This window comes from Sinocyclocheilus grahami, unplaced genomic scaffold (assembly GCF_001515645.1).
Source record: "Sinocyclocheilus grahami isolate Dianchi unplaced genomic scaffold, SAMN03320097.WGS_v1.1 scaffold1577.1, whole genome shotgun sequence".
NCBI classification, from domain to species: domain Eukaryota; kingdom Metazoa; phylum Chordata; class Actinopteri; order Cypriniformes; family Cyprinidae; genus Sinocyclocheilus; species Sinocyclocheilus grahami.
Window position 1 is genome coordinate 48,060 of NW_015506756.1, and position 11,962 is coordinate 60,021.

At 39.1% G+C, this 11,962-nt stretch overlaps 1 protein-coding gene across 3 annotated transcripts in view; it reads left to right on the forward strand.

The window, feature by feature from the left end:
- LOC107571293 (gastrula zinc finger protein XlCGF8.2DB-like) overlaps positions 1-11,962 on the forward strand; it is a 42,869-nt gene that overhangs the window by 10,639 nt on the left and 20,268 nt on the right. The window lies entirely within an intron of this gene.

An 11,962-nucleotide genomic window follows, 5' to 3' on the forward strand; every position in this document is an offset into this window, starting at 1 on the left:
TGTGGCGTGGATAGAAAACTTGTTGATACGGCTGTCATCACTGAGTTGGAAGCCTATGTTCTGTTTCAAAAAAGGCAAAAACTGTCTGACTTTGGTGACCGCTGCAGCTGTTGTTTACACAGGAACCAGTTTTAGCACAAATGAAAAAGAGAAGAGAAATGGCATGCTAATAGACATTTTGTAAAAGAGTAAATCATTTTATTCCAGAAGTGTGTGCTACATGCTAGTAGGGCTCCAGCCGTAGAGGCGGGGGCCGGGGCCGCGCCCTCGGAGGCTGCTCTGCCATGGCCTCTTGAACTGTCTGCTCCGCCATGGCCTCCTGGTCTGCCTAATCCGCCATGGCCCCCTGAACTGTCTGATCCTGGAGGGGGGAGTAATGTCACATGTTCAGTTTGTTTTGTCAAAGTTTTCTTTGTGTTTCCTGTTTGGTTCTTGTTATTCCTTATTTGGTCATGTTCCTGTGTTCATTAGTTCCCTTGCTCATTGTTTAATTATTAGTTTACCTGTATCACCTGTGTCTAGTTAATTACCCTCGTTTGTCTTGTATTTAAGCCCCAGTCTGTTCAGTGTTTGTTTGTCCGGTCACAGTTACTCTACATTGTGTTTCCCATTGTCTTTCTGCCTTTTGTTATTAAACTGAGAGTTTGGTTTGCACCAATTGTCTCCTTCGCCTTCCTCCTGACACAACCGTGACATTGTTTAATTTTAGAGATTATGTTTGGTTTTATTTTATGATTCAATGGAAATGGTTTAGTGTTTGGTTTTATTTTATGATTCAATGGAAATGTTTTAGTGCTTGCATAAAAAAAGTTAGACCCAATCACTGCTGTTGTTTTATGTTATATATAGTTCTTGCATTGTGATGAGGTAACGCTTGAGTAATTAATGTAAAGTTACCATGTTTTTTACTTTAAAATAAAGATCCAGATCAGTTCTGCAAGAAAGACTTGGAGACAGAATAATGAAGTACAGTATTCATCACTTGAAGTGGATCAAAAAAGTTCATCAAAGTTGTATTAATACAAGAACGGGTATTGTTTTGGTTTTAGGACAATTTTGATGAAAGGTTTTAATCCACTTCAAATGTTGACTACTGTGCATACAAATTTTCTTAATTTAACTGAAACATGATAAAACAAGGTTCTTGGCACATGTCCCTGCCTGAGCGGTTGGAAGAAGGAAGACGGAGAGCCACAGTCTACTGGGAGAGGATGAGATAAGGATGTCATATGTAATTTCCTTGCAGGACAGGGACTTAAACTGGTGGGCATTGGGGTGGTGGTAAGAAGCTACTGCCTAACCAAACTGCTGTCGTGAGGAAACACGATTGAGGGGTAAACATGTTTTTATATAAATAATGTATAACATAATGGACTAGATCAGGGTGCCTAAACCTGTTCCTGGAGTGCCACTGAAGAAGTCATAAAGAGCTTTATTGCCAAGTATGCTTGCACATACAAGGAATTTGTTTTAGTGTCACAAGCTTCCAGTACACAGAGACAACAACAACACACAGATAATAAAAATAAGATGTGAACAAAATACACATATGTATGTAAAAAAAAGTATAAATATGTACAGGTGTGCTATAGATAAAATAGGATATAAATAGAATAAAAAGTAAAGTTGTAGGGATATACTAGAATGTAGGGTGATACGTATAAGCTTATTGCACATTTTATTGCACAATGGGAGAACATTTAACTGTTCATGAGGTAGACTGCCTGGGGAAAGAAACTGTTCTTGTGCCTGGCTGTCCTAGCGCCGACCATATGGCAAACGTTCAAAAAGGAGATGGCTTGGATCCAAAGTGATTTTCTGAGCCCTTTTTCTCACTCTGGATGTATACAGTTCTTGGAGGGTGGGCAGGGGAGCACCAATAATCCTTTCAGAAGTCTGAACTGTTCACTGTATTCTTCTGATGTCTGATTTTGTAGCTGAACCAAACCAGACAGTTATTGAAGTGCACAGGACATACTCAATGACAGCCGAGTAGAACTGTTTCAGCAGCTCCTGAGGCAGGTTGAATTTCCTCAGCTGGCGAAGGAAGTACAACCTTTGTTGGGCCTTTTTAACAATGGCCAATGGTCATTAGTCAATGTGAGTGTCCCACTTCAGGTCCTGAGAGATGGTGGTGCCCAGGAACCCGAATGACTGAGTGGGGGGATTTTGGTCTGGTGGAGTGTTGGGATGATGGTGTTGAAAGCGGAGCTAAAGTCCACAAACAGGATCCTCACTTAAGTCCCTGGTCTGTCTAGATGTTGCAGGATGTAGTGCAGTCCCATGTTGACTGCATCATCCACAGACCTGTAAGCAAACTGCAGTGGGTCCAGTAAGGGTCAGGTGATGTCCTTCAAATAAGCCAACATCAACCTCTCAAATCTCTTCATGACCACAGACGTTAAAGCAACAAGTCTGTAGTCATTAAGTCCTCTTACCTTGGGTTTCTTTGGGACGGGGATGATGGTGGAGCGTTTGAAGCAGCCAGGGACATCGCACAGCTCCAGTGATCTGTTGAAGATCTGTGAGAAGATGGGGGCCAGCTGGTCAGCGCAGGTTTTCAGACATGCTGGTGTCACACTGTCTGGGCCTGGGCCTTTCTTCTCTTGTTCTTTCTGAAGACCTGGCGCACATCATCTTCACTGATCTGAAGCATAGGCCTTTCCACACCGATGCAGGGTCGTTGGCAGAAAACTGATGTTCTAGCTTTTAAGCGTAGTTCCCCTTAGCCACTCTAATCTCCTTATTCAGTGTGTTTCTGGCCTGATTGTGTAAGACTCTCTCCCCCTTTCTGTAGGCACCCTCATTGGCTTGATGGAGCGGTCTGGGTTTTGCTGTAAACCATGGCTTATCATTGTTGAATGTTAAATGAGTCCTGGTAGGGATGCACATGTCTTCACAGTAACTGATATATGAAGTAACAGTCTCTGTGAGCTTGTCCAGATCGTTGGCGGCAGCTTCAAAAACACTCCAATCAGTGCAGTCGAAACAGACTTGTAATGCCCACTCGGTTTCGTTGGTCCATCTCTTTACAACTGGTTTAGCAGATTTAAGTTTTTGCCTGTAAGTCGGTATAAGATGAACCAGGCAGTGGTCAGAGAGTCCTACAGCTGCTCTGGGGATGGAGCGATATGCATCCTTTATTGTGGAGTAACAATGGTCCAGTATATTACTGTCTCTGGTGGGACATGTAACATGCTGTCTGTATTTTGGCAGTTCACAGGAGAGATTTTCTTTATTAAAGTCCCCTAGAATGATAATAACAGAGACCGGGTGATGTTGTTCTGTGTCTGTGATCTGATCAGTGAGTTTTTGCAAAGCCAGGCTCAAGTGCGCTTGCGGAGGAATGTAAACACTCACGACAATGTACGAGTGAAAATCCCGCGGTGAATAGAATGGCTTACAGTTAATGAAGAGCGCTTCTAGAATGGAGCAGCACATCTTCTTTAACACTATTATGTCTGTACATCACCTCTCTGTTTTGATGTAAAAACATGTCCCACCGCCACGCGATTTTCCCATTGATTCTGTGTCCCGATCCTCTCTGAACAGCTGAAAGCCTCTAACTCGCTGTCTGGAGTGGCGTCATTCAGCCATGTTTCCGTGAAACACAGAGCAGCAAAGTGTAAAAAATCCTTATTTATCCGGGAGAGCAGAAGAAGTTTGTTTGTTTGGTTGAGTAGAGAGTGGAGGTTCGCCAGATGGACGCTAGGCAGCGCCGTTCTGAATCCACGCTGTCTAAGCTTCACGAGCGCGCCAACACGGTTCCGCCGTCTGCGCATCCTAAAGTGCTTGATCAGCACCGCTGCTCCGCCTACTACAACGTTCAGCAAAACTTCCGAATAAACAAAATCCAGTAGAAGATTGTGTGGTGTGTTCTGCTGAATGTTCAGCAGTTCATCCCTGGTAAAACTGATCGTGTTTGAGAAACAAACAACAGGAAAAACTAACAAAAACAGTACAAACACTGGAGAGCCAAACACAGAGGATGCCGTCTGCGGCGCCATCTTGTGAGAAACAATTTTCTTGCAGAGTTTAGCTCCTACCCTAATTGGACACACTTTAGGTGAATTATTGTTCAGACTCGCTAGAAACTTCTAGGCAAGTGTGCTGAAGCTGGTTGGAGCTAAAGTCTGTGGTATGATGGCCCTCCAGGAGAATTGGACACCCATGGTCTAGATCATTGGTTCCCAGCACAGCCCCACGACTTTGTGAACATTGATGCGCAATCCTGTCTCATGCATCGACCACTAAGAAATGTCAGTTTTGTAATGTTTCTGTTAATTCTCAATAAGAACCTTTGTAGACATATGAAAGAAAGCCAAACTGGTTTGTTAAGTTACAAGTTAAACTGGTAATGCTGGTGAGATCTTGAGAGATTTAATGCTTTCTTAATAAACGGCCGCATCTGAGGCAAGTGCATAGCATTATATGCGTTCATCAAATTTTTGCAGGCTATATAACGTTTATTGTTGCTATATTGGTGCTTAGTTATTCTTGTTGTTTAATACACTTGGCCAAAATCGCATGATATAAACGATTAAGCGCTTATGCACAGGATAAAACATACAAAAGTATACAGCAAATAACCTACTTCTCTGCTCTTCAAACACATAAAAACATTAGCCTTTACAGACATAGTGTTTGAGTAAAGAAAACGCTGTACTATTCAGACATCAGTTATTTATTTACCCTTGCATTGCGAACAAGCAGAGATCTGTCTCCTCCAGGATTTGCGCGGCATTTCAATCTGAATGGAGACGGGGTGACGTTACGAGGTTTCGCTGAGAGCTTGAGGATCCAATGGCGTTACGAAGTTTTACTGACAAGCTCTTTGTAATACTTATCATTGGTTAAATATTTGTAAAACCCTCTGATTTAAAATAATAATAACGAATTATAATAGAGATATGAAGTTTGGATAATTTTTCACGGCACACCTGACTGGGCTAGGGTATGGCAACTGCCATACGGAAACGCCACCCCTGTATTGGATAAAGGCATAATAATCTTACTGGTTACAAGTCCTCTTTGCATCGTTTTGGAATGATCTGATGCATTTTTTGATATGTAAAGACAGTCTCTGTGGGTTCGAGAGAAGATTCCAGCCATGCAAGCATGGAAGAGGTCAAAAGGTCTCAAGAGGGAGTTCTGGTTTTCGGACAATATACACTAATGCCAAGGTCTCTAGAGTGTGTTAAAGTGGTATTTATGTTTTCTGCTTGGAGTCCGAGCAACGGCCTCTTCCACTAGCTGAGCTGACCTTTGTTGTAGCCTGGTTTCCGCTTAAACATGAAGGCTGTGGATGCTGAACTCCTGAAACACAGAGAAGATCCTTGCTCTGGAAGACTCCTGAAGAGAAGATTCTGAAGATGGTTCTGGGGGGCACTAAGCTTTGGTTGTTTTTCCATTGCTGTTTCCAAACTCCCCAAATTTGGCTCTTTGAGCACTTCATTGTTAGAGGTGGCCAACCTGCCAGCATGTAAATCAGTGACCATGACAATTTCTAGCCAATCAAAACTACATTTGCCTTTCTCATGTGTCTCTCAAGACTTTCTCTCCGTGGGAAGCTCCTTCCACATTGTTGGCAGCTGTAAGGCTTCTCCGGTGTGAATTATTATGCGTCTTGAGGGTCTCTTTATGAGTGAAACTATGTCCACAATGAGAGCAGATGTAAGGTTTTACTCCACTGTGAATTTTCATGTGAATCTTTAGACTTTTTACACTGTTGGCAGTTGTCTTAAGATTTCCTTTTCAACGTTTTTCCACAAAGCTTACAAGTGTAAGTCTTCTCTCCAGCGTGAAGGCTCTTGTGGTTATTAAGGCTTTCTTTATGTGCAAAACCCTTTCCACACTGATCACATGTGAATGGCTTCTCTCCAGTGTGACTGCTCATGTGGGAATCAAGATTTTTGTGTGTGTGTGAAATTCTTTCCACAATGATAACATGTGAAAGGCTTCTCTCCAGTGTGAACTCTCACGTGGACTTTAAGGTTTCCATTTCTATTGAAACTCTTTCCACATTGTTGGCAGGTGAAATGACTTGTAGTTCCAGTCTTCCGAGCTTTTTTTTTGTGAGGTGAGTCTTTTTAGTCTGTGAACAACTAAAAGATTATTCTCCAGTAATGAAATCATGATGTTTCTCACGCAGATATTTCTCTTCTGTTTCATTCAGATCTTGACTCTCCTCTTTCAGCACAATACTGTCTAAGGTAAAAAAGATAAATACATTTATTTACAACCCTGGTGTAATGGCACAAAGCAAGAGACATCAAAACATTTAGACATTTAAGCATCATACACCAACATTATACACTTCCTGCTGCCAACTGGTGGTGATATGAATTTGATGTTAACCAAACAATACACTTAGAAGTGTGCAGAATTGCATGAAATATTTAAAGCATGCTAAGAGTCTCAAAAACACCCCCAAAAAGTATTAAAGTACGATAAGTTACCACAGCAACTCTATTCAAAATATTAAGAACCTCTTCACAGTTTTACATTATTCTAAGTCTGAAGCAATTTGGTTAATTATACGAGGATTATTTCAAAGCCTGTTGTACGTGCCATCTCATCACAGTTACATCTATCTTCAAGTGCCTTTAGATCTTTCAACAACATAGCTTGAGGATTATGTTGGCATTTGTGCACAAGCATTAGCATGGTTATATGTCCCATCTATCAATCTGACTGCTACCACTCATGTTTCATGAGACATCTCTTCATTTATACAAAGTATGGAGTGCCACAGGGCTTGGTATTAGGTCCTCTGCTTTTCTCCTGTATATGTTTCCCCTGAGGGACATTAGCATTCATTTTCACTGTTATGCCGATGATACTGAGCTTTATGTGTACTCACAACCTGAAAACATTGCAAAGCTTAACTAATTGTTATTAAGGTGTATTAGAGCTGCATCAACTACTCAATAAAATAGCTAAGAAAGTAATTACAAACTAATTTGTGTATTGATCAATTGTGAAAACATCTACCACTTTACAATAGTGAAAAAAACACATTTTAATGGACAAAATGCATCTGAAGGACTTTAGATAGTGACAGTATGAAAATTGATGATTATCACACTGTGTAAATCTGCTTATCTACGGTATTTAAAGTCAGTGTAAACCAATTATTAATTATGTTCCGAGTTTGTCACACCACAGAAAAATGTTTTATTAACCACCCAGCCAAATTTGAATGATAAAAAAGCCAAGTAAATAAAATAAGTTAAAATCTTGAACAAATAAGCAGTATTCTCTGCTCTCAAACGCTGGTGCAACTGATGCTAATGCGCACTAGTTAATATAGTGTTAGGTGAGGGGCCATGCTCAGTGGCTCCAGTGCGTCATCGAGACATTATTTAAGGCCCACCCAAAAAATCCTGAACACAAGAAACAGTGATAAACTGTCTATTTGTCTAACATCACAATTCTGCACTACATAGCTCACAGTCTTTGTAACGTGTCTTCAACAATACATTTCTAACATTTATAATCATGCAATTCTCTGAATTGCCTTTACAGACTTAAAACAAATAAAAGAAAAAAATTAATATACTAACATTTTGATTCGACTTGCTGTCAGCTAGAAAAAGATGTAAATCTGCTTATCTACGGTATTTAAAGTCAGTGTAAACCAATTATTAATTATGTTCCGAGTTTGTCACACCACAGAAAAATGTTTTATTAACCACCCAGCCAAATTTGAATGATAAAAAAGCCAAGTAAATAAAATAAGTTAAAATCTTGAACAAATAAGCAGTATTCTCTGCTCTCAAACGCTGGTGCAACTGATGCTAATGCGCACTAGTTAATATAGTGTTAGGTGAGGGGCCATGCTCAGTGGCTCCAGTGCGTCATCGAGACATTATTTAAGGCCCACCCAAAAAATCCTGAACACAAGAAACAGTGATAAACTGTCTATTTGTCTAACATCACAATTCTGCACTACATAGCTCACAGTCTTTGTAACGTGTTTTCAACAATACATTTCTAACATTTATAATCATGCAATTCTCTGAATTGCCTTTACAGACTTAAAACAAATAAAAGAAAAAAATTAATATACTAACATTTTGATTCGACTTGCTGTCAGCTAGAAAAAGAAAAAAAAATCTCTGGAAGAGATTATAACCTTAACCAAGTAATAATTAGTATAGTATAAAAGTATATTTGAATATGTCATTAAGACAAGTAGAGGAAAAGCTTTGAGAATGAAAACCAACCTGTTTGTTCCTCAGTATCTTCATGTTTGATGATGAGAATAAATTCATGATGAGATAAAGAAAACAATTAGAAATAGAAAGGTTAAGGATGAATTGCAGAGCTATCAAAAGCCTAAAGCTATAATACCGTTGAGCTTTATATCTAGTTTTAAGTCTAAATGAAAGCAACTAAACTGCTTTCAATTGATGATAAACTACAGCGCATTTGTGATCTTCTCAATAAAGGATAAACTCCAGTATCTTGATCTTCAGACTACAGGATTGGAAATAACTAATGATTATTTCAAACTCAAAATAATTTGTGGTTGCAGATTTTATTTTATTAACTGAAACGGAATCATTATGTCAAAGTATTCATCTTATTCCATCTCAGTTTCTCCCCAGAACGTAAAGCCAGTAAATCAAATTTCAGCTTTATTTGGTTAAAGTGGATTTCATTAACGGTCCACGACAGTAAAGGATTACATTGAACGTGGGTTTAAAACAGTCGAATTTGACAGTCTGAATGAAAATCTTTAATTAAAATGGTTCAAATCTCATATCACATCGGAAAGGCATTTATTTTCAATAAAAATTAAAGAAATAATTAAAAAGTTGAAAATAAAGTATTGGGAAGGGTTAGGGTAGGTGTAGGGAGGGCTTTATTGTCCCAACAAGGTGGCATCCGTTTAATAATTTGAATTAAAATTATAATTTACACTCAGTACGTTAAGTAGTATAAATAGCAGAAAATCGTGCTATTTTACCATAGTGTAAATAGAATCCATCACTATTTGCACTTAGTGTAAATAGCATCTATCGCTAAGAAAATAGGCTATTTTCACTTAGTGCAAATAGCCACTGCCTATAATGAATTTACACGGCGGGAATAAACACTGCTGCTGCAGCAAAAGTTTGAGGAGGCAGCAGAATGAAAATATATGACTACGCACATAAATCGACTAAATTTAACAATTTAAATACATTCACAAAGTGTTCAAAAGAAAACATAAGTTTAGTCGTTTTAAAAGCTGTATATACTAAAACTTATTTATATGTATATATTTAAATTAAGTTTAATATTAATTGACAGTTCATAAAATAATTATTTGAATATATTATGATTTAGAAATCATCATTCATGTAATATGAATGTAATAAGTAATTAGAAAATTATTTGACTGTAAACTACTTTAATTTGAAGAGAGAGATGGAGGAGTGGCTTAAGTGCATCATATATACAGTACTTCACTTTGCTCACAGCTGATTGGTCCAGTTCGGGGTTTGTGGTCTCTAACCAGGAATAAAACTTGCTCCGGAGCAGGGTAGCCGTGTAGCGCAGGTTACCATGGCGACAAAACCCGCTCAAAACCAACCCACCTTCTTAAGCCTGAAAACTCAGAGTTTGTTCAAAGTTACCTGGGAAAAAACCAAAACCGGCTTCATGCAACAAGCAAGGTTCATACAACTCTAAATACCCTTTCATGATACAAAATTGAACATTGATCCTTTTGGGCATGTTGTTAAAACAGACAAGTCTTTACTTTTTCCCCTCCATAAATTTCTTAAGAAAACTGTAGTAATGTAAATCGGCTTCTTGTTTACTTATTTTTTGTCTTGCCATATCGTTTATTGTTCGCTACTGTGTTGCTCTTCTAGTCTGGCCGTTTCCCGAAGAAGAAAAAATCCGATCTATATGATCTATTTTTTGATTACCCAAAGTTTAATGGTGTTGTTGTCTTATTCAAATTATAAATGATATAACTAAACAAATTAATAAATATTTCGGTGAAGCTGTGCGTTTGAATTTGTCATCGCATCATCCTATGCAGTGTGGTGAATCATTATTGCTCATTATTGTTTATATATGCTATTTTAGTCATTTAAATAGCATGGGTTATCTTAATATATTGATTAATGACATTGTATTATAATATTACACCACCCAAATATTTAAAATTATAGTTGATGACTAGACATAATCATTTCATGACTCTAGACACTTTTGTGAAGACAGTGGCGTAATACAGTGAAATAATATGCTCTTTAGCCATATAAATACAGTTGTCATGTGCGTGGGTAAAATTTCCCCGCTGGCGCTTTTAGGTATACAGTGCCCCCTGGCGGTTCTAGTGTTAAAGAGGTCATATGACGAATATCACACAATGGACAAACCTGCCACTCTGTGGAGTTCCTCTTTAATAACTAGGGCCTTTCGCACCGCTTTAGTTCCAGAACTAAATGTACAGTACTAAAGTACTGGGACGATTTTGCGCAAACTATTTCCCAGTATCATTTAAAGGGTTGCATTCGCACAGACAGTGTGTACTAAGTGACGTAAGCCGGTCAACAGCGTCGTCATTTGTGCGCGGTGTTCAACAACAGAAACAAAGAAGAACAACATTAACAACAGGAGGATGGAGGACGCTGTGATTGGAGCGGTGTTTTGTTGTGTCTCGCGGGTTTCACAATAATGGACATGGAAAGTCTACGTATAGGTAAAGCGATCGAAAGAACGGAAAGGAGGACTAACGACAACTGGCCGTGCTACATTTGCTACAAGTGCCTGCACTTCAGCGTCCGTCCATCTGTCGCTGTTCTCCATACTTGCGAAATAAGTTGACACAATGTTTACAGTATGTTTACACAGTGTTTTAAATCATGGCGGGGTAGGGCGGTTTCATACGTGTTTGGCCAATCAATGTCTACTTACGTCACGATTAGTACCAGTTGTGCTGGTTAGACCCTGCTCCGGAGTAGGAGCTAATTTGGGTCTCGAAAAAGGCAGTCCGGGACTAAAAAAGCACCCAGTTGCGGCAGTGCGGAAATGCCAAAAAGTGGGTAGTTCCACAATTAGTTCTGGTACTATGAAAAGGTTCCCGCGGTGCGAAAGGCCCTACTGTTAGGCCAGGTTTGAGGCCAGGAAACTACCCTACACGCAGTAGCCCTTCCCACATGTTCTGCATTATTTTAAATTGCAGTATATGTACTGTATATATTGTAATGTTTAATAATGCAATCATGGCCGCAACTAGGGTTTGAAAATCAGTGAGGTCTGGGGTGGGGACAGTTTTTGATGACGAAAATGGAAAAATTAATAAACGTAAATTACTTAAAATGTTTTGATATGTTAAACTGCAGCTTCCCACTTTATTAACTTCCTAAAGTGTCAAAATAGGTGAAAAAGGCAAGTCGAAAGATGCATATAATAGCTGGATGTGGCAACGCCCTCTTTCACAACACTCTCACTCCGCCAGCGTCACGCAGCGACATGCATCTTTCTCCATTTTCGCACAACGGACACTAAAGATTCTAGCAAACTGTCTAGAATCACACATGCATAGACACTCTTTTTTCACTCAAAAACTGAGGTGCATAGGCTCTGATTAGTGAGGCCTACAATCAATCATTTCCAAAAACAAATACAAAACCTGTGCTTCTTGAAAGAAAACAAGCTGGCAATCTTTGGTGATAATATAGCATAACGAGATTTACCAGCATTTTTTAAAAGGCTTGTCATTTTTGACCCAGGAACACCAAAGGTGCTATATACGGGTTTCCAACACAGCACAAGGCTTAATAAACAGTTTCCTGGTTCTGTGTTTGAGTGATGTGGGGAAAACAGGCTCGTCTAGTAGATTTCTCGTTCCTGGAGAGCAACATTCCTGCCGAGTTTATTCTTGTGCTCCGAATACCAGAAATTCAATTTCTTTAATAATAATAATTTCTTTAATAATAAAAGGAATATCTAATAT